The 27298-nt window shown below is 48.6% G+C and overlaps 1 long non-coding RNA gene across 1 annotated transcript in view; it reads right to left on the bottom strand.

Annotated features, from left to right (window-relative positions):
* LOC146186466 (uncharacterized) overlaps positions 1-27298 on the bottom strand; it is a 483156-nt gene that overhangs the window by 49754 nt on the left and 406104 nt on the right. The window contains exon 4 of the long non-coding RNA XR_014707857.1: positions 9226-9301. This is a non-coding gene — a long non-coding RNA (uncharacterized LOC146186466). The remainder of the gene's footprint in view (positions 1-9225; positions 9302-27298) is intronic.

Genomic DNA, 27298 nt, shown 5'->3' with positions numbered 1-27298 from the left:
CGTAGCACAAAATACTGCCACATAATCCCGGCGCATAATTTATGAAAAGTGCGATGTTAATGTATAAAGCTATGGTTTATGAATGCTTGACGAGGATTAAATTTATTATTACGACCTGTAATCAATGTATTCCTTTTCTTAAACTTTTCAAGCGTATTTTCCCTAAGCGTAACGCCCCGAGTCTCACGGAAAAACTGTTAATAAACCACAGTTATTAATATCAGCCCGAAATGGAAAATACATAAGCCGGCGCATAGCGGAAAGTCGCGAAAAGCTCACCAACTCCTCTTTGACCAGTTGTGATTAATTCATAACCCTGAAAACGATCAGGGGGTAGTAATTATTCTTGTCCCAGGTTAAGTAACAGTAAAGTCAAGGAGCACTGGTCAAAGTGAGACTTTCCAAATGGCGCCGCGATATTCCGATAACTAGCCTTAAACTAAAGAAAAGTGCCCTCCCTGCCCTGGCGTATGTTACATACTGAATTAATCACGGCAGCAATTACAGCGCTATAGGAACGAGCTTGCTTCCCCCACGCTCCATACGCTCGTGCGAACACGCGCGCGCGGGCGCGTCTTCGTGTTTTGGGTAACTAATACACCGGGCGTCAGATTGTTCGGGCGTCGCATATCGCGCAAACTTCTCTGGGCCCCCAACGCGGCGCCCAGCACGCCACCAGCGCCCACCGTGCGAACTTTCCACGTGGCGGACTTCGCGCCACCGGGCCGCTCGCGCGTACGTATAAATTAGCGTGCGCTTTCGAATTTCAATTGGAAAGCGCGGAGAGGGGGAGTCGCCTGTGTCGGCGGCAGGTGAGCTGGGGGACCTCCTCATTCTCATCTATACATCTCCGCTTCCCCCCACTGCGCAGCCCGCCCGCTCCTTGAGAGAACACCGAAACGCTGCCAGTTTCGTGTGCACGCCAGGACATACCGGCTGCTGTCACAGACCAAGAAGCATGCACCACGCTTTCGAAACCGTGCGAGCGAAGAACTTGTGCCAAATCAGGGTGAGCTTTAGGATAGAGGCTTCCGAGTTCTTCTATCGTGCATGGCTTGTGGCACTGCCTACGGACCTTGGCGTGCCTTGCTCATGAATTATAACCTTTCACACTGCGTCCAATGGAGTTAGGCGTGTAGTGATACGAGACACGCCCCCTTCAATTACGCCGAATCGTCCCGATGTCAGCTCGGATCAGAAGTGGTGACATTGTGGGCATTAAATATAAAGTAGTGCTAAAATATGATTACGCGACGAGAACCGTAAACGGATGCAAAGTGCAGGGTATAGGTTTGAAATTGGTCAACTGCCGTGTCGTGGCGTGGTACTTCGTTTGTTGCATAATTGTTTTTCTGCAAGAGGCTCTAGTAGCACGGTGGTATAGTTACATCGATCCTGAAGCCACGCCCGAACCACAGATGCCGGATCGAATCCTCTTTTCGAAGCCGCGCCTTTCGATGGAGGCGAAGAGCAAGGCGTCCATGTGCTGCGCGATGCAGTTCACTCCGGGACCCTTCACTACGCGTCTCTCACATCATTATAGTCGCTTTAGGGCGTTAAACCAATAAATCAAATCAAATCAAATAGTGCAAACCCATAGGGCTGGATTCTCATCTCTAAAGATCACTGCACAGTCTATATATATATACAGATGGACGTTCAGGACAACTCCGGCTCAACGTATACCATTCATGGAAACTACGACTGCAAATGCACTAAGTGCCGTCTTAGCTGCTTTGATTTCGTCGTGTACCCCCGCGCTCCACAAATAATGAAAAGGGAAAAACAAATCTAACAGATGGAAAAAGAAGAAGAAACGCGCATGCAAGCTGAAGCAATCCGGCCCTTGATCCAAAAACCAGAGGGCAGAGCATCTCGCTCCGGCATCGTGCATGGGGCCTATTATTTTTCGTTCCATCTGACGGCATAGCGGCAAGATTAAAGGCAATTGATCATGGTAATCTCCGGCAAGAAGAAGAAGAGGTCGCGGGCGCGCATGCCCGCTCCGCTTGTGCGGCCATGCATCTCGGTCGCTCGCCGGCTCGGCGGCGGCAACACTCGGCGAGCAGGATAAAAAATAAATAAAAAAGAAAAAAAAAAAACTCACGCACGCACCCAAATAAGTGAACAAATAAAGTTTTTTTTTTTTTTCGTTTTCATTGCTTTGTTTCTTTTTCCTGCACCCTGGAAATCGATTTCCACCTGCGGAGTTCGAATGTTGCCACCCTGTAGCCCGGAAAGCCATTTGTAAACGCGCTGACAGTCTGGCCTTTCGAGAAAGGATGGAGCCGGGCGGGAGAGCGCTCGCACGGACCACATGCAAGCAAGGCTCCGCGGGTGCGCATGTACGCTGCATCCGTTCGTTGCAAGAGACCGCATAGGTGCCTGTATGTGTCCGCGTGTGTTCGTGCGTTGAGCGGAGGGATACATTTCTTTTCTTTTTTTTGCTCCGAGGAGTCGCACGTGCTCGCCCGGACGCGTATAATTGTATACGCGCTTTCTTGTCCGAACGGGCGCTATGCGCGCGGAGCTCAACTTTGCATAAAGAATTCAGAACGTGCGCAGTCGTGTTGCGCGGCCCTCGGGAGGAATGTGGACGGAGACCGATGATTCGGGACCGCTCCTGCCTCTGCGGGAGATTGTTCTTATAGAGCCAGTGTGCGTCGCCCGGGCTGTTCTGTGCTGTACGATTCCGCATGCCGGTGTATACACGCCAAAGCTGTGGCGGCGGCACGTATATAAAGTAAGTATATGCGTGTGCGGATATCTACGCATCGCTGCATTCGCTTTCACGCACCGAAAAGGCGACGATATCACGTCGTATACGTACCACTTGTGCTACTCACTGCGCATGCGTCCTCCACAAGAGTTGAGCTTAAAAACAGCGGCTCTTTGGAAGATAAGCAAAGGAGGTGCTCTGTTTAGCCAATTCGTTTGAGACATTCTTTTTCTTTTTTTAGGGGGGGGGGGGGGGGGGGGGGGGGGGTTGAGGAGTCTTGCAATACAATCGGTAATCTTTCATGCAACGCCTGCTACATAAATAAATTGAAGATTTCGCAGTATGTAACCATTATAGAGGACAGGGGCCGGCTCATATGCACGTTCTCGGTTGTCGTAAACATGAACTATATACAAGCGGTACAAATGAAATCTGTTCATGATTTGAGCAAACATCTGAAAATACTTAATCAGCAAATGCGAAGAATATCTAGAGATATGTCACGCAATTTCAAAGAGCGGCGGAAAATAGAAAAGTGATAGAATGGGAAATTAATAGAATATTAAACACTGCCTCCACGTCACTCTCAGTGGCAAGCACAATGGTGTTTTCGTATTTAGGGTTGCGTGAAACCAGGACGGGTTTAAAGAAAGTTTGCGAGTAAAAGTATGTTCTAGACCAATCTGCGGTGACGCTAAAGCACCTCGACATATATAAGCCATCAGAAGCTTATAGAACTACCAATTTCGATCTCCGACAACAAATTTTCACCCAACAGCCCCATGCAGAACAAACCGTATACAGGAAAAGACGATAGAATGTTATCCAAATTCTTTTCAAACTCGGAGCCCGGACTTGCGCGCAGGGGGAAGAGACCGCTAGCGTTCCGAACTCACCAAGCTTGACAAAACTAATTTCCTGCGCCATTTAGAATTACGTTTCCTTTTTCCCCGTTACATACGCTGAATCGCTACGGTGCCAGACTCTTGCTCGTTCTCCCAGTGCAGTGCAAACGAACGCCGAGGACTGGAGCGGAAAATCAATTTCCTTTGTTTCAACCCGTGCATAGGAAGGGGAAAGAACGGCGTGGGGAGGCTCTTTGTAAAACAGGATTTGTTTCAACCGCGCTTCCCACGCGTGTCGAGTGAACGAAGAATAACGGAGTCGGGTGGATATGGGTGGGGGAAAGGGGGGCTTGTGTTGGCCCGTGCACGGTGTCACTGCCACCTGCAACTGATTTTTGTTTTTCGTTCTTGTTGGAAATGCTAAAACCGTACTTCTGTATATAACTGGCAAACCAACTTCGAAGAACAATAGTGCATCGACGCGAGTATAGACCTTTGCATCGGGCGAGGAGGTTGTCGAAACGCCTCCTCTCTGGACTGTTGCAAACCGGTTCTGCTGCCGCCTCCACCGTGTTGACGTCAGGCGCACACAACAGCCACGCGAGCAACATGGTGACGCCCAGGAGGCCCTCGTTGCAAAGGTCTATACACATGCAGACTTAGATTCAAAGCATATACATGTTCTTATAATTCCCTGCATGGATGTGATCGGTTGAGTTGTAACTAGTGGATAGCGGCAGGATGCCTAATTTCCCGCGCTTGAAAAAAAAAAAAAAGAAGGAAGAAGTAACAACATCTTGTTAACAATCTGCTCGTGACTGTATACCTCACCTGTCAGAACCACTAAATAACACCAAGTTAACGCACGGACTGAAATAAAATGGAAATACTCCTGCGTTTACTGCAGCAATCAGAGCAGCAATTTGTCGATACCTGTTACACATTCGACAATTAATTTCTCTCTAAATTACTGACAATTGCATCCTATGTGCTCACCTAATGACGGCTGAAATCGCGATTTACTAAAGCTTCGACATCCACCAAGACACATTCATATAAGGTTGCATAGTGGATCTGCGCTGATTTTTCCAAAATTTTTTTTTTGCACACAGATAATATATTCAAAAATAAAATAAACAAACGACAATTTCGCAATTTCAACGGCCTTAGCGTATATAACTTCACAGCTGACGGATGTCTCATTTCAGCCATCAGCGAACGTGAGAAGTTAAGAAAGTTCCGGCTCCTCATACGCGGAGAATTCGAATTCCTGGCCACTGACCCAGTCAGATATGTATGCCATTTCAATGCCCACTGAGTCAATCAAACGCCATCAAACGCCAATGTGCATTAACGAATATTCTCGAGTGACCACTGGAATACTAAAAGCCATTAAAACAGCTTCACACTCCATAAATGCAGAGAACACACAAAACACGGATACGTAAAATCTGGAAAGAAATGAAATATATTTTGCAGTAGGTTATTGTAAACAGCGGGCCATTCAACTCGTTCGCTGAAGTTATAGGTGAATAGAGAGACTTCTATACCTTTCTTTTAAAATTGGTTGCATATATAAATCATCCGGTTTACTTGCTTCGTCAAATATTTTTATATCGGCGCGGTGGCACAGTGCACTTATAGGGCGCTCGGCTCTATACTCAAGGATGCGGAATCGAATCCCAGCCGTGGCGGCCGTTCTTCCACGGAGGCTAAAAGCAAGGTGCCCGTGTGCTGTGCGATGTCAGTGTTCGTTAAAGAACCTCAGGTGGTCGAAATTCCCGGCGTCTACGACGTCTCTCATCGCCCGAGTCACTTTGGGACTTTAAATCTCATAAACCAAATAAACAAAACCATTTACTTTACTCTATGTGAAGAATTATTCTGCTTACTTCAGTGTTTCCATTCCTCGTGCTGTGTTTGTTTCTCACAAATAAGACATCCTTAAACACAGCTCACAATAATTTCAGTGATTTTTCCCTTATGCTCATCCATGTGGTATGTTAAACTGATCAGTTCAGTTCAGTCGTGTCCGACTCTTCGTGACCCTATGGACCATGTCACGCCACGCTTTCCGGTCTCTGACTATCTTCCTAACATCACATAACTTCATCTGCAGTGCCTCGAGGATGCCATCTAACCATCGCGTTCGCTGCCTACCCCTACTCCGGCGACCCTCAACCTTTCCCAACATCAAATCTTTCTCCAGCGACTCCTCTCTTCTCATCAGATGATCAAAGTAGCTGAGCTTTAACTTTAGAATTTGACCCTCCAGTGAGCAGTCAGGGTTTATGGTCGACAATATCGACTAATTTGATCTGGCAGTCCAAGGAACTCTCAAGAGTCTTCGCCAACACCACAATTCAAACGCGTCAATTCTTCGGCGGTTAGCCTTTTTCACAGTCCAACTCTCGCATCCATACATCACAACTGCGGAAAGACCATAGCGCGAGTTATACGGATCTTGTTTGGCAGACTAATGTCTCTGCTCTTTACTAGGCGGTCAAGGCTAACCATGGCTCTCTTTCCCAGAAGCAGGCGTCTCCTAATTTCATGGCTGCAGTCTCCTTCCGAGGTAATCTTGAAGACCAAGAAGAGAAAATCTGTCACATCTTCCACTTCTTGTCCATTGATGCTACAGGACCTGATAGGGAAAGACGCCATGATCTTTGTCTTTTTAATGTTCAGTTTAAGCCCAAACTTCTCACTCTCTTCTTGTACGCGCATCAGAAGTCTCTTGAGTTCCAATTCACTTTCTGCCATTAAAGTGGTATCATCCGCATATCTAAGGTTGTTGATACGTTTTCCAGCAATCTTCACTCCAGCTGAAGACTCGTCCAGACCGGCCTTCCTCATGATGCACTCTGCATATAGGTTAAATAGGCAGGGCGACAGTATGCAGCCTTGCCTCACTCCTTTCTCAATCGGAAACCAATCAGTAAGACCATGCCCAGTTCTGACTGTGGCCTCTTGTCCTTCATACAGGTTCCTGAGGAGACAGATGAGGTGAATTGGAACTCCCATCTCTTGGAGAGCTTGCCACAATTTGCTGTGATCTACGCAGTCAAACGCTTTCGCATAAGCTTACCTTAAGTCAAAACAATATCTACTCTTCCCACTTTTTCTTTTATTCAACCTGCTTTGGCCAGTTAAATTTGAAATACCACGCTGCTCAACTGAGATAATCATTCACTTACACCACAGTTTGTGGCTGGGACTGTATACTTGCCTCTATAGCATTTCGCATTGTCATCTTCATGATAAATGTTTGATTATGTGTTGCAATTATACTTGTGGAACATCCCTTTGACTTTTTTTTTTCTTTTCCCGCTCGTCTCTTTAATTACTCCAGCTCTCGCTTGTGGTATTAAACAAAATAAATTCAACTCAGTATGCCCCGTCTGTTCTCACTTTGGTGAGGTAATCTTTTAACATGTCAAAATCGCTGACTAATATGTGGCTTGAGATAGTGTAGTAGCTACTGCTGTGACTAAAATTAGTCAGTCCAGTGCTTTATCTATTTCCCTTTCATTAAATCACTTTCGCTCTCCCTTTTTATTGAGTAATGCATGTGACAGTCTGCGAGCCATAAGGATGTCTGCTAAAGAAACTGCTGAGACCAAGTCCCATCGTTAAGCTTGCTCCGAGGATAGTTTTTGGAGGCAATGCTAGGATGCTGCAGGAGAATTTAAGGAAACGTCATACTTTGCAGCTCCTTAAGCAGAATTTTCACAGGTGTGTTTGTAAAAGAGTCTCATTATCTCTCAACAAATTTCTGTTGAAATTTTAACTGTTTTTGTTTTTGTTTTTATTTTCAAGCAACGTTACTGATTGTGCAGGACATTATTTCACCTGTCAATATTGTATCGCTATAAAATTTTGCATGAACGTTCTTTAGTATTTGCAAAATACAGCTATGCTATTTTTTATTGTAATTCGCTGTGGAGAATCATATATACATTTGCCATATTATAGTTCTATGCAATTCAGGGAACCTCGCTGTTACATGATGGGCTGTTTAAAAATATATATTCTGTTCAGTGGGCTCTGAAAGATGCCGGCTTTCATATTTGCCAAGTTGAAATATTTGCAGTGTATTAAATATATTATTGGAATTTATATTGCTGTTGAAACAGAGGTATGGGTATATTTAATGGCAGTTGTCAGTAATTGCAATATATTAACTATATTCCAGAAATACAGTTGATTTATTTATTTATTTATTTATTTATTTATTTATTTATTTATTTATTTATTTATTTATTTATTTATTTATTTATTTATTTATTTATTTATTTATTTATTTATTTATTTATTTATTTATTCGATACTGTCAATCCCATCAGGGATCATGCAACTTCAAAAATTTCAGCCGCGCATAGCAGCTCACTCATATCTGAAGCAGATAAAGTTAAAAATGATCTGAAAATGTGTTGTGGCAGTTACTACCTCTTTCTTCCAAAAGCATCCTAATAGAGGTCGGTGGTGGCCACATAGATGGGGTGCTTGTAATACCTTTTGTGCCTAAACTTGTGCGCATTCCGTACCTGGCAATAAATGTTTGGTCTCAAGGAATCCTGATTTGCGCTTACCTGGCAGCAGTCATCTCCTTTTTGAAATTATAAGATTTAAGTACTACTTCTAACATTCTGGTACACTTAAAACAAAAATCCAGAAAAAAAAAAAAAAGACAATTGACATATTAAACAAATACTCTCAACAATAACTCGCAAGGTAAATATAAAGGTTGCAGTCTCACGTAGATAACTATACATTGGTAAAAGCGTACTAAATTTGGGCACTATAGACCTTACCTTATGTGAGCGTAGTTTTGCACGAACTGTGATACAATTCATCACTGGGCTGTTACAACTTTTGTCCCAATGTTTTTTGTTTTTTTTACATTATATTACTTTGTTCTTAAACGAGCAACATGACAACATGACTGAGTAAAATGAACATCATGACTGATTTCCAGTAGGGCAGGCTTTTCCTATTTCGCTTTTCTATTACCATTGCAAGTCCTTGCATGCTGGCGTTTACTTCTAACGTGTATAGGTTTTCCTTCACTCTTCAAGTATAAGGTTACTGCTCATCCGGATGTCAAAGAGGACTTATCAGTACATGTTTAATGCTCCCTATACTCTGCTAATTTGTACCATGTATAATTTGCTATGTCTAGCGCCATCTGTCGGCTTGCATGAATAGGATGTGCGTGAATGGGTCGCGAAAAGCCGAAAGTCACGGTCCAAATGGGCACTCAGTTTTTCATCATTCAGTGTCAGTCAATCGTTCCTCTGCAACGCTGTGCAAGCCTCGATATCTGTGATATGCATTTTGCTATAGTTGCAGGCAAGCGCAAATAAGTTCATTGATGGATACCGGTGAAGCAGAGTCATGAAACTGAAATATGCAGTCCAAAAGAAGGTAATACGAAAAAACGGTTTGCAATGAAATGAATAAGGCTCTCCTACAAACGAAATGATTATGTTAGGGGACAATATGCCAAGTGCGCAACCGCTACATGCGGACACCAGGAGTCAGTTATTCTTTCCGGCATGCATCTTTAGAATTGCAGTTCTCATTAGGAGTTCGTTCTTGAAGTGACAACATGAAACAGCTTGTGATCACGTGAATAAAGTAATACCGTAATATTCTTACCTCGCTATGCCTTGGAACGTTCTTCTGCAACGAGACCATTATAACGTCTTCATCAGGAGCAGTGATGACCATTCAGCTAAGGGAGAAAAAGCAATCCATGTCAGTTTTTCAGCACCATACCGCCTAGAGTAGCCTTGGTTTTTTATTGCGAATACAGCCGAAGTGTGTGCGCAGTAAATCACCATCAATAGCTTTTATTACACAAACGGGCAAAAGTAGCCGCCCGGTACAGGTTCGCAAAGGTTCTCACAATCACAGGGCATCTCGTGAATGACTGGAGCCTAATCATTTTACATCATCATGCGCTCAAACAAAATGATGATGATGACGACGACACAAGCGCTCGTAACATCCACCCGAAATTTAAACAATTCTTGACCACGCTACCCTGGCTCTGTCAATGCGCAGTCAGCAGTCAGCATCAACCCAGGTACTGATCGGCACCTACACATGCCTCATTGGCTGACTATATTCAGGGCTCTATATATCTGCTACATTCATGCTATGCACATGCATGGTGCAGAAAATACTGAAAGAGCATTATTCGTAACGGTGTTCAGGTTTGCAGATCCGAAAAGGGCGACGAGGCCAGCAGGTGCAGTCCGAGTTTGGGGCCACATTAAATCATACTGATACCAAACAACATGATACAGGTAAGCACTCCCGCATGATGTAAAAGAGTGTAACTTTTGGCTGCCCTCACCAAATGCGAAAGAGGTACTGTCACGTGACCATGAACGCCTTTTATTATTATAATCTGCCTTAAGTTGCATAGCTTATGATCAATGTTCGAGGGTAAATCTGACGCTCATATAATCATATATTAAAAAGTTTTTCGCCTTGAATTTTCATGCCGGTACTGATATTTATCTTCGTAGAGAGATAAAATTGATAGCCAATAAGAACATTGGGGCGGGCTTGCAAATTTCGTCGCAGGAAAAATAAAAATAAATACGTGATTACAATAACAGATGTAACAGACCTCTCCTGACCTAGGTCATTCGTAACATCTCGGAGGAGGTGCTAAGGCTGCGGCCGCCACGTGGCTTGGCCTGGCGAGCAGTCAGCTGTTGGTGGCGTGGTGCGTAGGATTCCGTCTCCTCCGATAATGGCGGGGAGAATTGTTAATGGATACATGTACTAAGCGGTGCTGCATTCTTCTGTAAGACCAAACATGGCTCACGCACAATTTGAGGCAAAAACCGCACAACAACGGGCAGCTCCCGACGCACATGGAATGGATGCTGTTGCCCTCCAAGCTAACCAAGCCCGTTTTCCTCCGGCGAGCCCCCTCCTCACGTGCCTTCCTGACGTCAGATTGATTGCAAACAGGGAGAGGTCTATTACTTCCTAACCGCCAGCACATCACTGGCAAGATTAGAATATTAGAATTTCCGACTGGTATGACGTGGCCATCTACAAAATATCGAACGGTGAGCTCTAAAAAATAAGTCTCCAAACATCAGAAAGGAAGCAGGCTTCCGAAGATAAATAATATTCGGCAAGGTTGTGAACATCAACGTTTCAACGCAGAAAAAAATAATAATAATAAAGCAGTTCAAAACCGCACTACCTACATAAAAAAAGCAGCTTATTTTTTCCCAACGTTATTTCATCTAATACCCCTTTTACATTATATATTCAGGCTTCTACAAATACCTTCCGCTTTTTCAAAAAGAAATGCTCTTACACGTGTCCAGAGGTACACAACTATACACGACTCTAGCCGTTCTCTTTTTGGTTCTTTTTGTATACTGGCCCTTATAGGCACCCTTAAACTGCTTCCCCTGTTCATACATCGCGTTAATATTACCCCCCCCCCCCCCCCCCCACACACACACACACACACGCGCGCGCGCGCGCGCAACAGACTAGCAAAACGTCTTCACGGCGGAATTCACCGAACAATTTTCAGGAACGAGGTATACATAGCGATCGCGTGATAGTGGAATTTAGATGCAAAGTGGGCAACGGCGTTTACAATCACCATACGCACGCACGAATGACAATATATTTCGTGGGCCGGAGCCACCATTAAGAATCATGTTACACCGTGTGGAACGTGACTACCGGTTAGAATAGTCCGTTTATCCCTCTTTCCTATATCTCTTTTCGCCCATGCGAGCTCCTCGCCTGCCCCTCCTGATTCACGATGGACCAACACCGCCCGAACCACCCGCCGTAAAGGAGGCCCATAAATCGGCCCCCGTGGAGCACGGAGCTTTGTGCGTCGGTACACGTGGCGCGCGTTCACAAGCCGCGTGAAATTTATCGGTACATTTTTTAGCACATACAACACAACACGAAGTTCCAAAGTTGCGTATACCAACTGCCGGGGGGATCTCCTTCGTGTATGTCAGCCTTTAAACGCAAATAACTAAGCACCAGTGGTAATAAACATGCAGTCAGAAAGCGTCTGCTAAATAATTTCCCATAAATTCTTAGTGAAAGGAAATAAAAACAACAGGCCATGTGATGCAGAAACGGAAGGGAGTGGGGTGCCGAAACCTATAAGCCATTGTTAATACAAAAATAACGTAGCGGTGTTTCAGTAGCGGGTCAGTCGACGACAGCATATTAATAAAGAAGGCGGTGCCGTGCGCGACTCCCGCATAAGTCTGAACAGCGCGCGGAGGTTTTTATGCACGGCATGACGACGGGCAAAGAAGGCACCGCATGTGTCTTATCCGCAGTGAGCAACGCTGAGCAAGCGAATGCGTTATTCCGTTGCCGCGTATATATATATATATATATATATATATATATATATATATATATATATATATATATATATATATATATATATATATATATATATATATATTCATACAAACAAGCGGATCCACAGCGTCCTACAATCGGGGTCACTATGTACTAGTATATTGTCTCTCCCATGTATAAGGAAAGAAATATGACCCTGCGCGCCTTGCCACATTTGTTGCTGGCGCTTCGCGCCCCAGAGGCGAGGGTGATTTAAAATTAAAATTGCCACGCCACGTGAAGAAAAGGTTTCCCCCATATATATGCAGGATGTATGGAGTTACTGCAACGCGTTCTTGTTGTCTCGGAGGCGCTAAGGGAGGTCGCCCCGCGAAGAGGTCTATGCGGTGAGAACAAATGTGTTGCGGGCCAGAATGGATGTTGCCGCATACTCGGCTCACGAATATGCATCGCTCGGAGAGGCTCAGCAGAAAAAAAAAAAAAAAAAAGCATAAAGAAGATAGGAATAAGCTTTAAAAGTAAATCCCGACAGTCTTTGCGTGCTGGCTCGCTGCACGAACCACCACCGCCGCTGTATATATTCATAAGGCACGCCCATTCGCGACTTAAAAAATGTATTACACGTGTTCACTTCGAAACTCCTTTGATGGTGCTGCGCGTGTGTCACCGCGGCCAAACGACCGCCTGCACTCGAATGCGGCTCACGCAATACATGGTCAAGCAGAGGATGCTTCAGAAACGGTTTCAAACGCCAGCTTCTCCTCGAAAGCAATTCCAACAGCGTTCCGACAAACGAACGGAACACCACGAACAAGAGTAACTCCCACTTTAGAAGCGTCAGATCATGCTGTTTTCCTCGTCGCTATTTTTTTTTTTTATCTTGGTTAAATGTTCCCCTCTGTCTCCACTATAGGGAATATCGAACATTTCTTATTTATGCTAACCAAAAACATATGCCGTCGGAAGCTGAACTTATTTTTTTTTTTTTTAGACAGCCGCCACTTCATCAACTTCCAGAGCGCAGCACATCATGCTGAACAATTCCTGCCGCGCGGGCTGTTGCTCAACACCTTTTGGTGTGCCCTTTTCATAACCTGGTGGAATGTATATATGTATTTATACCTATGATAACTATTTAGTAAACTATGATGGCTCTGCGCAGATCACATCTGTATAGGTTCGCATGCATGGATACGAGTGAAGGATACCCTTAGGCAATATACTGAATATATAGTATATAGTCAGGGGAGTATGCAGAGGGTGTTTCGGTGTTAGAACTCCCCCGGAAAATTTTCCGTAAGCTGCGGGAATATTGTGCTACGGAACCCCCCCCCCCCCTTCCCCCTTCCCCGCTTCCGGCTACATTTTTCGCAATTAGGATGCTATACTATGGGAAATAAAGTTTTATCAATCGATCTATCAGCGTATAACGCCCCCCGAAAAATAAATCCGGCTACGCGACTAGTACTGGTAGACCAAAGTATAGTGTCTGGGTGCAGCTTCAACGTTTGACTGATAATTGAATTATATATATATATAACGCAGCTTAGAAGCGCCATCTTCTAAGATTAAGCAAAATGCATAAAAATGGAACGGAGACGTCGCAAGCGTTTTTATTTATCTTTGTTGTTGTTGTTGTTGTTTATTCTTTCCGTGGCCCCTCCAGTGAGCTCCTGGAAGTGGTCGGCGCGCATGCAATCTAGGCCTATGCTTTTATTGTCAGAGTTAACTAGCCACCTTACTGAAGCGTTGGGCATAATCTTGCGGGACTGCAGAAGCGCCTTTCTTTGCTTGGCTCAACATGCACGAGTCCTTAAGTGTGACAAATGAAGAGCCTGGTAATAATTATGCATCTCAAGCTATATCATTTCAGCCCAGTTGATAACCACAAAGTATAGGTATACACAAAGAAGCAAGGCGCGTCTCGCGCACCCGAACTTTTTGAGCGCAAAGCCGCCTATGCCGTCTTTACTCGCAGCTGCATTCCGAAGTCTGGCTGGCGACTTAACGCTCCAGGACACGTACGAGCGTTTAAGGACGAAGCGAAGACGCGTCCGAGGTTAAGCGCTGGGCCGACGAGGCGTCGCTGTCGAATGAATAAAAAGGGAAGACCAGCCGAGCGGCACCTGTGAGAAAAGCATGGTCGAAGTTGGGGCCACTGCTGCAAGCTATACGCTCGCGCCATACGATCACGTCGCGTGTGTCTGCGATGCCATAAACATGAGTTGCATCCCACGGACGAGGGGACACACGGAGCGCCGTCTCCCCACCATCTACCGTATACACACGCAGAAAGTGGCGATCGAACGCTTATTTCTGCAAGCATATAAAAACACGCACAAGCTTTCCCTGCGCCAGAGCTCGCAAATGGGCGAGACAGGCGTGAATGAGGAATCGATTGCAGCGCACCCCGCGGGCTCTTCTTCTTTTCCATTGGCGCGTTGGTGAACCAGGCCGGACCACACGGAGGTCTGCTGTCTTGCGCTATATATATACAGTAGAAAAGCTACCGGAATGAATGGCCGCATGTATACGTGTCGGACCGGTCGCAGCCATGCATGGGCCGGTTGCGCTGTTGTGTTGCCTCAGCGAAGGCTGATTCGCGTGACGGAAGTTCGGATTAGCTCTAGGTGTCCACGCACACGGCTTGCATATGAAACTAGTTTGGCCCCGTGTCCTCGGAGACTCGTCCGGTCTCCGAGAAAGCGTTCATTCTTGTGCCTTGAGTCTTTGCTGCGTCTTTCCGCTCAGGTGCCCTTTGTATCTACCCGAAACTCCCTTTTAATATACATGAGCAATCGTGTACGCAGGACTATGTGCACGTCTGCCCGCGCATTGCAAAGCTCTCCTCAGAAACCGGAGCAGGGCGTAGTTCCGTTGTGTGGGCGCCAGAAACTGAGCGGCACGGCTAAGCGTATGGAGTGTTAACAGCAAAGGGCTTATTTCACTGTTAGCTTTACTGCGCCAGCACTGCCGCTACAGCGAGCGATAGATCGATTATTATAGAGAAGATTTCGCTCTCAAAAACGCATATTATTCATGAACGCAAAGAAAATGTACATGTACCGATAGCAGTTTCACCAGCGCCACAGTGGATTAACCTGTGTTGCCCTATAAGTTGTCACAAGTACTAATTAGGGAAGGAGGTTTGAGGAATGCGAAGTGGCATGCACCTCGGCACTCGCTCGAGCAGAGAGTATGTACAGTAATGTCAGTTTGTTTCCCATATGTATGCATGGCATATGCATATATACACATATGTGCCCATAAACAAAATTTGCGGAGGTCGCACACAAACCCGTTCGTTTGCCTTGCTTTACAATCGGCAAATGATGTGTGCCGCTCTAACGACCGGGTGGCTCTGTCTAAATAATTTCTTCTACCAGAGCTCTGCGAGATAAAGAGAGTGTTATCAATGAACGGACGGACAACTTTATCAATATTTCAGTTAGCTATCTTCTGCCTGCTTGCATAATGCCGACTGCACAATGCGATTCAGAAACCACTGAATGAACACATGTTTAATGGCCAGAGGGAGAAAGAAAGCGTACGGTTCTCACATTACTACCACCTTCACGCACGCAGGTTCATCATCGAAGCCGTGCGTTCGGAGACTGCGCAACCGGACCGGGGATGACTCCACAGAGAGCCATCTACACGACGTTCCCTCGAGAAGCACAAGCAGCCTGGCGCCAGCGGGAACCATCAGGCGGCCATGCACCCGATCGTCACGGGGCTTCTTTTTCTTTTTTTTTTTTTCCCGCGCACCCACGGCGTGCACGCACGCCATGTTCCGCAGCAAGGAAAGAAACCCGCGTTGGCCAAGAAAGAAGACCTGGCGAAGAGAACACTGGTGGAACCGCAGCAGCAGACCAATCGAAGCATGATTCCGCCGCGCCTGCCCGCAGCAATCCTCCCTCCCTGCCACCTCCCCCTTGGGGGGACGGCTCGTGTCTTTCATTTGGCTCGCTCCTGCGGTAGCTGAGCAGCAAAGCCTAGCGAGCCAGCCATCCTTCCTGTCTCGAGAATGTCTTCTTTCCCGGGCTACCACAGCCTAAAGCCTGCGCAGAAGCAGCAACTGTATACCTGCGACTCTACGCATTGCGTGCAACCAAACCGCTTGCTTGACAGGGGTTCGCGTCTTTGTTCTTCTTCGTCCCATGGCAGGTGTCTGTCTCGACGTGGTCGCCGCTGCTGTTGCTGCTTCTGTTGTTGCTTTCGCGCGCGCTTTTCCATCACGTCGCAGCGCTGGTATAATTGTGGCGGCTGTTTCTGTTTCGGGAGACTATCATTAGTCTGGGAGCCCCGTCGGCAGAGCGGTGTCCCCGACGCGTGAGCCGCGCTGCCGCCCATCCCGGCAGCGTCCTTCGGCAGCGAAGAGCGAGCGGTCGCGCGCAGCGGCCCTCTTTCTTCGCGCACTTCAGCAGAACAACGGGCCGGACTACTACGGCCCGACTGTGTTTCGTGGGCAATTACGGCCCATTAGCGACGTCGGGCAGGGATCGCGCGGCGTCTACCTCTGGCCGGCCGCTGGTCCCCTTCTCTCTAATTTCTCGGCTGAGGTTACACGCAGTCGGGACATGCGTTCGCACGCGCGTGTGTGTTTCTGTGCGTGCGCATATGCGTGCATTGATGCCGTTCTCTGGACGGCGGTTCGGGGGTCTCACAGAGGTCTCCCCTCCGTTGGGACGGACGTGGCCGAGCGTGGTTAGGCGCCGGTCGCGGAGTCTCTCGATTGCCATCGCGTACGCACTCTCCCTCTTTCGACGGCGGAAGGGTTCATGAATATGCGCGCACAGTGCCGCGCGCCCGCTGTCCACGTCTGATGCGGGAGACACGACTAATTTCGCCGAGCGAGGCGTGCTGCGTTCACGGATGGACGCCGCGTGCATATGCTGCTCTCGAATTGACTCAGGTGCGCGCCCACCACCGATTTCTTCGTCTAAGGCTGTTCGGTTGGAGGAGGAGAGAAAGAGGGGAGGGAGGGGGGGGGGGGGGGGGGGCACGACCGAAATCAGACAGTGCGGGCGGGCCGGTCGTGAATACAGCCACGCATACACGGATTGTTGCTGCCGCGCTCTTATTCAATAGGTTATCGAGGCGCGGTTATTTCTTCCACGCACCTCACGCCCCCTAGTCCCCTTCTAGTCCATTCCTCTACCTTCTAATCCGTGATTGAGAGTGGGCATCGAAAGAAACACGGGAAAGACTGAAGCGGCGAACCGACCGACGACGGAGCGCAAGCCGTGACCGGGCAGGCGAAAGATAAGGTTGCCGGTGACCGATATCTGATCCCACATTTTTTTCCTCGAGTTGTTTGGCCACACTGTTTTCCTGGTGGAGTACAGCGCGAATGGCGCGCGCTTATATCGAGCTTTGATCCTTGGAACCAAAGGTGGCCATCGTACGCTTCCCAGTCATCACGGACGACTAATGATGGCCGAATTTACAAGCTATTTTGGACGCTATAACTGATATCTTCCATTAAGGGGCTCGCCTAGACACGCGGTAAGACACAGAGTACATATAGTACGTATGCACCTAAGGTGCGTGAAATAACGCACTGAAGATAATAAGGTGTGTTTACGCACATAGCTAGGTCACGCAAATGCACCTAAAAGTAATCGATAATGCTACACATGTGCTACACATGTGCAGGGAGTACATGTGCACATGTACTCCCTAAGTACTCCCTCGAGTTCCAAGTTGATGCACGATTACCTGCTTATTCATTCAGTTATGCTTGCGTTATAGCAAATGCTCCGAATTAAACAGATCACAAGCCACGTGTTTTCTCCCTCCCCTCCCCACCTCATCCCAAGCCATTTTTTTCCAAACTACACAGTCACGAGTTAAACACATCCGTCCTTCCACATCCCGCAGAGTATACACTACAGGCATCCATAAGGCGAAAATAAGAAGCAAGGGACGGTGGTAATGAATACCACGGTGGTATGCGGTCGACTTGTCCGAAGCCTTTCGGCGAGCACGCGCGGTACACAGCCCCCGCACGCACGCACATACACACCATCCGAGGGCCCTTGGCGCCGTACATAATGGCGCGGTGCGGGCGGCGGCGGCCGCCGCAGAAGTCACATAAATCAGTCGTTCCGCTGCAGCGGCGCGGCTTCTGGGCGTACGCAGGTGGGGTGGGCAGTTCGACGTACGCGCCGTGTAGGATATCGTAAATGCCCCTAATGAGCATGCCGCTGCCTTCTTTTGTCTCTGCTGGTATTCGGTGCCGGGCGGTCCCTCCTTTCTTCTATTTTATCTTCCTTCGTGCGACGGCAAGTCGCCCCGTTGGCATAACGAGCGACTAGAAGGCAACGACTCAGCGGTGTGGGCGACTGTCGTCGTTGCCCCGAGAAGGATGTGAGGGTGAAGACAACAAACTCACAAGTAATAAAAAAAAGGTCCTGGGGCTTTCTACCGAGAATCGGGCACCCGCTGACAATAATGAGCTGACGCAGTTGATTTATAACCGGTTCTTTTCTGTTTCTGAGAGAAAAACCGATGTGCGAGAGTGCCCAAAGGGACCTTTTGTCCGTTTGGCCGGAGCGCAGCTGGTTTTTCTGCTAACCGCCTTAGCTCAAATTGCGCTTCCATTTGTTCAGTTTTGCCTCTTGCAGTTGTTATGAAAGATATTGAAAAATATATATCAAATTACTCATGCCTGTCTTTTTCTACACGACGCTTAAGGTCGTTTAACAAACCTCTATTCCCGGCAAGTTTTCAAGCGCGGAAGCTTACATAATTTAATTCTTATTGTCGTTTAACAAACCTCTATTCCCGGCAAGTTTTCAAGCGCGGAAGCTTACATAATTTAATTCTTATTACACATAGCATTTTTGCCCTCACGTATGAAGGATTTCAAGCTGCAAAGTGCTCCGTAGGCTGCGAGAAACTCAGCTTCATACATCTAAATTCGCTCGAATCAGGCGGGATTCCGTCACGGAGCAAGGATAACTTTCTTAAACAGCATCGCCATATAACACAACGAAACGTTGACTGAAATTAATTTCTATATCCTACTTGTCAAGAGCACCATGTCCACCGTCTACCTCGCAGAGCTGCGCCATCTGGCTGTTATTGGCGAATTCTGCATGACGCAATCTGGCTGTGGTTAATTCCGGTGTTGAACACTAGATAACTTGTTTACAAGTTGCACGTCAATCTCGATGGACTCAGTTTACCCTCCGAAGGCGTATACACCGACTAGAACCGGTTCAGGAAGTGTGGTAATGCAATTAAACCTCCCAGTAAGACTTTCAGAAACAGTTATGACCGTTTTCTGCATTCCGTAGCTCGCAGAACTGTTTATTCATCTCTATTTGCCTGTTCATAACATTTCAGGACCTGCTACCTTCCAAGGTGTTGCTGACTCCTAAAGACTCTCGGATCTATACGTGGTGTCACCGTTCAGCCAGCCGCGAGACTTGCAGGGCCGAAGAAACTTGCGGCACCTGGCGAAAGGAACGTGAACTAGTGATTTCAGGCAATGGTTACTCAATGAATAGCCACATTTAAAGTCTCATTTTCAGCGACGTTTACTGCCAAAAGCCTTCACGGCAAGCGAGTCATAAATTTTATCTTCAGGCCACAGTACAGGCTCATGTTGAGCTTTTATGCAGGTTGCGGGCTGGCACTGGCTGCAAAAGCCGTATTTTCGTGGAGTTAGAGCGCAATACTGATCTTGATGCCAGAATTCGGCGCTCATTTGAAAAACTCCAAATGATCTTTCCTTACATTCTGCCCCCCCCCCCCCCCCCCCCCCTTCTTTCTTCAAGCCCTCTGTCTAGGCCATACATAAAGTCACCCTCTCTGCTTCGACACCATTTCAGTTATGATTACGCAGCGACCACTTTTACTATTACAAGTAAGCAGCAAGAAAATACGTGGATGTGCCAGTAGGACATTGGGCTGCGATTCTTCTTTTCGCCACCGTGATTTTCCTTTTGCCTCTTTACGTTCGGTCACGACGTGGTTAAACGAACGCGCACGCTGCAGTGTTGCGAAAGTTTAAGCGGACTACGGTCAGAAAGGAATCAGCCAGCCAAAGTAAAGCAGTTGATACGCACAAAAATACAAGAAAAGTAATATACGCAAAGCCGTTAGCAACAGTATATGCGGCGAAGCTCTGCAAATGACATCACTCACTCTCCCACCATTTTCTCGTTTCTTGATGATTCCCCCGACCTCGGAAACGAACATAGCGATCATCGAGCTCGTACTGGGGCGGGGGTACGCCCAGGCAACGAACAAAACGTGCACGACCAGGGGCGCTCCAAACTGAGCCTCCGAGAGCTGCAGAGTGCTGCTTCTGGCGCTGACCACGGGTCTGAATGCAGATGCGTTTCGCGTACGCGTCGCAGTCACGGCCTGCCTCTAGCAGAGGCTTCTGCCGCAGTCCCAGGCTGCAGGGCTCGGCAGGGCACGCGGAAAACCCAATCAGAAAGGTGGAGGCTGCCGCAGCGCTCTTTTTCTGCTCCCATTGGGAAGCGGCTCGGAGGGTCATCCATCATGTTGCCAGGCGAGCAGCCCGCGTCGTGCGGAACGAAGCCGCGGCGGGCTCCAACCAGTCGCACAACGCGACGCGCTGCATGCGATTCACCCCCCCCCCCCCCCCCGCCCCTCCTTTCCTCTTTCGGCATCGCTCCTTCTTCCCTTCTTTACTCCTCCACGAGTTTGGCATATTGGGGGAGAGAAGGGGGGGGGGGGGGGCGCTAGCTGGACAGAGGTGGACTTCAGGGGTCAGCAAAAAAAAAAAAACGCAGTCTCATCGCAGAAAAGAACGCGGGCGTATCGCAGAGACATTTGTTGCTCGTTGCTGTGTGACGCCGCTGCAGCTATGGGTGCCGCCGCCGCCGTAGGTGGGTGCGAGGGCCTCGGCGGCCCAGCTGGAACGTGACGAATCGGCGCCCAGGCCCGAGCCACCTTGGTGCGATTCTTCATCCTTTCGCCTTCGTTCGCTCGCGAGTGCGCGTCGCCTCGGCGCCGGCTGTTTGCAACTTTGCATTCAGTTCGGCATCAGCGTCTATTGGGATGGGCCCTGCGATGGGACGTCTAAGCGCAAGGAATACGAGCGGCTTATGAGTTATGACACCTTTCCGGACTGTTTTCGAAGGCAGCAGACAAGATGGCAATGAAGGCGGCAAGGTGGCCTGGTGAGAGGGTAAAACATGCCGCGCCAAGGTATAAAAAGCGGAGGAACGTAGTGAAACCTATTTCGGCTCGTTGCTTGTCAGCAAGGCCATCTTTTATTTTTCATTTTTCTTTCTCCGTAGTCGCTGTTTTTCTTCCAGTCTTCACATAACTGATGAATGACAACTGTGTGCGGCTCAAAATCTCTGGCTTGCAGGGAGAATGCAGTCACCCGAGATTAAACCACGTAAACAAACATGAAGCTAGCGGTAAATATAAAATAGCAGGACCGAGGGAATTCGGAGCCGCGCTGAAAGGATAAAGCTACGTGATGCTGCGTGTACGTATCCCCCCACCGCCTTAAATGCTATGTGTGCCATCAATCCACGCATCACAGTCTCCTTAAGATCAATGTCTCCATAGCGTTTGTTCGGAATAAAAAAAAAGAGAGACAAGTCAGAAAATTCGGAGATATGCATCCATTTTTCATGTTCACTTTTGTCATTTCTGCCATTTCAGTCAGCCCCAGTGCCCCCTACCTTTCTTCTTTACAAGACCACTCCTACACTGCTCCTTTTTTCCACCATGTTTACTACAGCAGACAGCGAGCCTCTTTTGTCATGTTCTTTTTTTATTCTCCAGCTGTGCCCCTGTTGTCCCCCCAGGCTGAAAACCCCTCGGAAACCCTTTGACAAATGTTAGGTGGCGGAAGAAAAAAAAAAAAAAATCTTTTTTTTTTTTTTTTTTACAGTTCACGATGCGATCGTCCACGAGATGGTAAAAAACATGGGTCAGCAGAGGAAACGGCTCAGAAAGAAAGCCTTTTTTTTTTCCTCCATGGTTTGACAATGGGATTCCTCCTGTGGCATCCCGCGGTAGCGTTCGTGCCCAGCACGAAGGCTTGCCCCGCCGGCACCGCTTGTCTCGTGCTCGCACCCCCCAGAAGAGGGGTGCTGTTTGTGGCTAAACGTGGCAAAATAAAACGACCGTTCCTTCAGCGTCCCCCAACACCGAGGCTACCGCGAGAGTGGGTTGAGTGCCAGCTCCGACAGGCGGGAATGGGCGAAAAGTAAAAGAAATAAATTCGCTTCACTTCTCGCCTTAGGATGCGCTGTGTTTTCTTTTTTCTTTCTTTTTTCTTTTGTCACTGCTGCTTCTCTTCTGTGGACATGTTCGGGCTGCTCCGTGTCCGGGGTTAAGAGGCTGACAGATGCACTGTGTACGGGCTCGTGACTGGTTCTTCTTGGGGGGGGGGGGGGGGGGGGGGGGGGGGGGGGGGGGGGGCACAGCGCGTTTAGAAGAAGCGCATTCCTCCGAAAGGTTCACATCGAAGGACCACTTCGACTGTGCGCCATCCACGAACTGGACACTTCAGATAGGTCTACGAAAGATTCGTTCCCTGCGCGCGTTTGCGCAAACCACAGGCAAGTCTTTGCAGGTACTGTTTCACTTTCTGCATGTTCGTAATTATCCCGTCTCCGTATCGCACTAGTGCGCTCCACGCTTGTATAACCGCGCTGTTGCGAGCAGCACTGATTACAACAGATTCGACCCCTTCGCCTCCAAATTACTCTTTCTCTCAAAGAATATGTCATAACCATAGATCCGAAGCCAAAATACGCCCCGGCGAAAGGGGCAAAATCTTTTTCGTCGCCCAATTATGCAAATCCAATTATGCCGGAAATCGCTGAAGAGTGCCGCGCGTCAACGGTATTATTCCGCGTCAAATTAGGCGCGTTCAGCACGTCATCCGCGTTTCCTTGTACCGCGTTTACCAAAGGTCAAAGCAATGTTGCATAGTCAGAGAGCACTCGCGAAGCGCTAAACAGAACGGTCAGAGAGACAAATGGCGCGGGCGCATTGTGAGTTCGGCTCGAGCGAGTTAGCGGCTACCGCCGTTTCAAGGTGCAGGCACAGGGCCAGCAGAGGAAAATGAAGCAAAAGAAAAGCAAAGATACAGGCGCCGAAGAAGGAGCAGCATCACGCCCACGCGAGCGCGGAGCTCCGCTGCAGGGCTCGGGCGTACACACGGAAGCCCGCTTCTGTTTACGCGTTTCATTCTCCCACTCGGCCCCTCTCCACACCCGCTCGCATAGTGCCTCTCCTTTTCTTCTCATTTAATAACTTTCTTGTTTTTGTACTGCTTCTCGCGGCGTGGAACGCCAAAAACGCAAAACAAGCAAGTGAGGGAACTATAGCGTGCGCGTAAAGTGAAAGCCTACGGGAACAGAGGAGACGCTGCAGAGAGAGGTTCGTTCCACGCGAGCGCCCTAGCGCGATCGATTGCTTTCAGCACCAGGGCAATATTTTGGCCTCCAATTTTCTTTTTATGATCTTTTTCTCTTATTTTCGGGTAGCGGTGTCGTTCCTTTTTCGTTCGTTTCCCTAGCGCTTCCTCTTCACTCGAGCGCTTGCGGGTCCGTTGTTCGTCCCACTGTACACGCCTTGCCACAGGGTAGTATAGTCGCCGGGCGAACCCGAAGTACTGTTGGCGTGCAAGTCTTCTCCGCTGGCGCGGACGCAAACAGCAGCAGCGCCGAGGCAACAAAGGCACGCCATATTCAAATCAGACTTCCCTCCGAAACGACTTCGTCTAGTGAAAAATGGCGGCCCCTGGTACCTTATATTCTTTATTTGCAGTCGATTCTACGCGCTATGCGAAGTTTGCGCTGTCCGTAGTGGCTTCTTTATGTTTTCGCTCCTTGGCTCGTCTGTGCTTAAACTTTGCTGCTACTTCGAGCTACGCACAGCACTGGCGACTGAACCAGAAGCGCTCGTCGGCCAGAGATTACACCAGCGCATATCCGATGCTGAAGCAAAAGTCTCAGCAGCAGCGCAGGTTTTTTTTTTACCGGGACACGCTGAAGTTTTCTCTTTTATTTTCGTTCGTTTCTCATTCCCCTTTACTATCTCTATACCGCTGAGTTCCGCTACCAGTGTCTATCCAAAACGATGTCCTTGAGCAAGCAGTTGAGGAAACTCGACCCATGTTCGTCTTTTTCGATAGACGAGCCCTCGCGAACAAATGTGCTGCTTCTCCGTTGAACGATGGAGGCCCAGAACAAAAGAAGCAACTCGAGCAACTAAATAAAAAAAAAAAAAAAAAAACTCATATTCACCGAAGAGAAAATCATGACAGGAACGCAGGATTGTCGTGCTCACACGCTGTATACGAAAATGAGGCGGAACTTTACCCTAAACAATGTTTCGGCTGAAAAGCCATCCAGAGGATCAACATGGTAGCTCATTTGTACCACCAGGCGGTGGTGCTGTAGGTGCTTGGAGATGCCTATAGTGAGCTCCATGGTTCTATTGAGGCGGTGTACAAGGCGCTGGTTGGAGATAGCTATAGGGTATATACAAGTCTACTACCTGACCTCCTACCACTCTAAAGGTTAGAAAGCACAGCCACAGCTACTGAATAAAGAAAATGATATAGGCTGTAGAGAGAAACAAAGCAAAGGAGCCCAGGAAACGGGAGGGGACAGGCGACGAACCCAACAGCGCAGAGCAAGAGCGCGCGGACCGAGTGGCGGGGGGAGGATGCAGCAAGTTGGCCCCGGCAGAAACGAAGGAAACGAGCCACCGCCGCCGCCCAGAGGGAGAAAAGGACAAGCGAGCGAACGAACGCGCATACGCCAGCAGCCAAGACTCAAGATCCTCCACCGATGATAAATGATTCATGGAGTTACCATAATTGTGTTCGTCCAGTTTCATCATTGGCGGCAGGCTCGGCGGCAGCCGGAGCCGGTTGGCGCGGCACAATCTTTTCGTTCTTTTTTTTTTCTTGGTTTTTTCATAGGCATCACGCTATTTCTTTGTTTCGTTTCGCTTTCGAAGCAGCTCCAGTTTTGCTGTTGCCGCTTGCTTTGTTTTCTGTTTTCTTTTGCTTGCTATCTCTCCCAGCTCGCACTACGGCAGCAGCGGGAGTAGCAGCAGCCCGAGTTCTTTCTGCTCGAACGCTTCTCTTCGTTTGCTGCTTCTCCCTCTTCCGCCCCTCCGTCGGCGTCGCGTCTTCTCTCTTGATAATTACATTTTTGTTCAGGTTCCCCCGGCGGGCCCCTCTTATCTTGGAGCGTATGCTTCCTCTCCCTTTCCTCGACCGCCACGTCTGGGAGGCCCGCGTTCTTAGTTCCAAGCTTCCTCCACGCCATACGGGGAAGAACAGACCGCATCGCCTGTAGCTATGACTGCCGCGGCGCGGGGCTGACGTGTAATCGGCCCGTCCCTAGCATCGACTCGAGCGTGCCATTGCCATGCATGGGCGCCGCTGCGGCAGCGCGCGCCCTCTAGCGGCGGCGGCCGCCTCTTGCGGCATGTCTAGCTTAGCCACATGCTCGCTCTGTGTGCTTGTATGTTGCTGTTTTGCGTTGGCAAGTTTTTTGCAGGCCCGTGCGTTCACTCTGTGGTCCTCGGTTGCGAAGGCACGCTCGCTTGCGTGCCTGCTTCCGAGCACGTATGCACTATATATACCATGACACGTAAGCAAAACAAACACGCTCTCTCATATATCTCCACACGTGTGGACAGATACACCTTGCGTGCTTCGAACCATTCGGGAACAATGTTAGCTGGCCGTTCGCAAACGAAAGCGCGGACCCATACCGACAGGCGCTGTTCGGTCGTTCCGGTCCATTCTTCCGTATTTGCCTTCCTGCGACAGATAACCTTTCGAGTAGTAGGAAGAAACGACCCATAATATGGAGAGTGTGGCCGCATCGTGATTTCATTTTCGGCAAGTGTGTGTATAGTTGCCGCACTACCAGCGCTCGTATACGCCCGTCACTATTTTTAGTTTCGCAATTCGTTTCCGAATAAATGATATGCATGCATATGAAACGTTAAAGCCAGCACTTCACGGTATCCGCCCGCAAGCACCAGTGAAAGAACTCAAAACATGTATGTTTTTCGCAATTTAAAACTGCTTTGTGCCTAGAACTTTCGCTATGCTTGTATACTCGTTAGTAGAGAGGCGTGAAAATAGATTTCTAATAAACAGTACCGCTACAATGGCTAAGCTAATTTCAAGTTAGTGTGGCTTTTTTATGTATAAATAATTGCCTTCATAGTTCGACCTATGCGCATACGATGCAATGACGTCCACAGCACTCTAAACAAGGGTATTTCTCCGTGGCATAACTAGGGCCCGATGAAACAGTCTAAATAGGGACACGTACAGCCCTAATTAGCACCGCCTCACTTCTTCAAGTGCCAGCCTCTTTCTGATCACCAGGTTCGCGAACCTCTACCCGCCCCACTTTGACTGTGAAGCCCACGAGGTGCAACGTTGCACACGTGGATAGACGTAATCTTGCACCACACCTAGGGTCCCAAAACCACCGTAACAGCGGCGCCCGCGCTCCCACGCAGGCACAATGCTCGCGCTGCTTCTAGTGCAACGTCGCCCTCCATGTTTTTTTCTCCTTTTTTTCCTGAGCGCGCGCGGCAGAGGAGAGCCTGTAATTACGATCGGCGCATCGGCGCATGAAAAGTCTCCAGCGCGCAAATGATCTCGAGTCGCCCACCCCGAAGCAGAAAACAAAGACCGGCATCTCACACCGCGACCAGGCAAGAGTATAGGGTTGGGGGAGGGAGAAAAGCGGGTGGGGGCGAAGGAGGGGCTGTGACATTAGGACGCGCGCGCTTGCGTCTGTAACATACTCTGCGCACAGCAAGAATGCGCGCAAGCAACAAACCGCTCGGTGAACGTGGGACTAGCGCGGCTCGCTTCTTTGGGTGAGCTTCGCGCGAAGTCGTCGCTGCGAGTCGTTCGCGGCATCGACGCCGCTGCGTCTCCTTCCTGCTGCTCTGGCGACACGCATCAGGCTTCATTGGCAACGCGCGCGCGCCCGTACCGACTGTGTCGCCGACCTGCGCTGGCCCTAATCGACTTTTAATGTTGGGCCGAACCTTGACTTTTCCCCGAGCGCTTCCTGTGCCACCGCCGCCAGCCGCTCCGTAAAGCGCCGCGGAACGTTCGCTCGCTCGTGCATCCCGGTTTTGGCGGTTCGTCGCTGCATAGGACCGGGCCGACTATCTCGTTCGCCCTCTCCACTCGCTCGATTTGAGCGCACCTCAGTGCATAGGAAGGCGATTCTCAAAGGGGATAATTGGACGCAGAAGAAGTTGACGCTGGGTCTTCGGTGCAAGTCTGCAACCACGACGCTGCTGCGCGGTTGGCGTGCTATCTGGCGGCGAGCAACACCGACTT

This window comes from Amblyomma maculatum, chromosome 6 (assembly GCF_055883805.1).
Source record: "Amblyomma maculatum isolate TAMU_Amacu chromosome 6, ASM5588380v1, whole genome shotgun sequence".
NCBI lineage: Eukaryota > Metazoa > Arthropoda > Arachnida > Ixodida > Ixodidae > Amblyomma > Amblyomma maculatum.
This window is presented reverse-complemented; position numbering and strand designations above follow the sequence as displayed.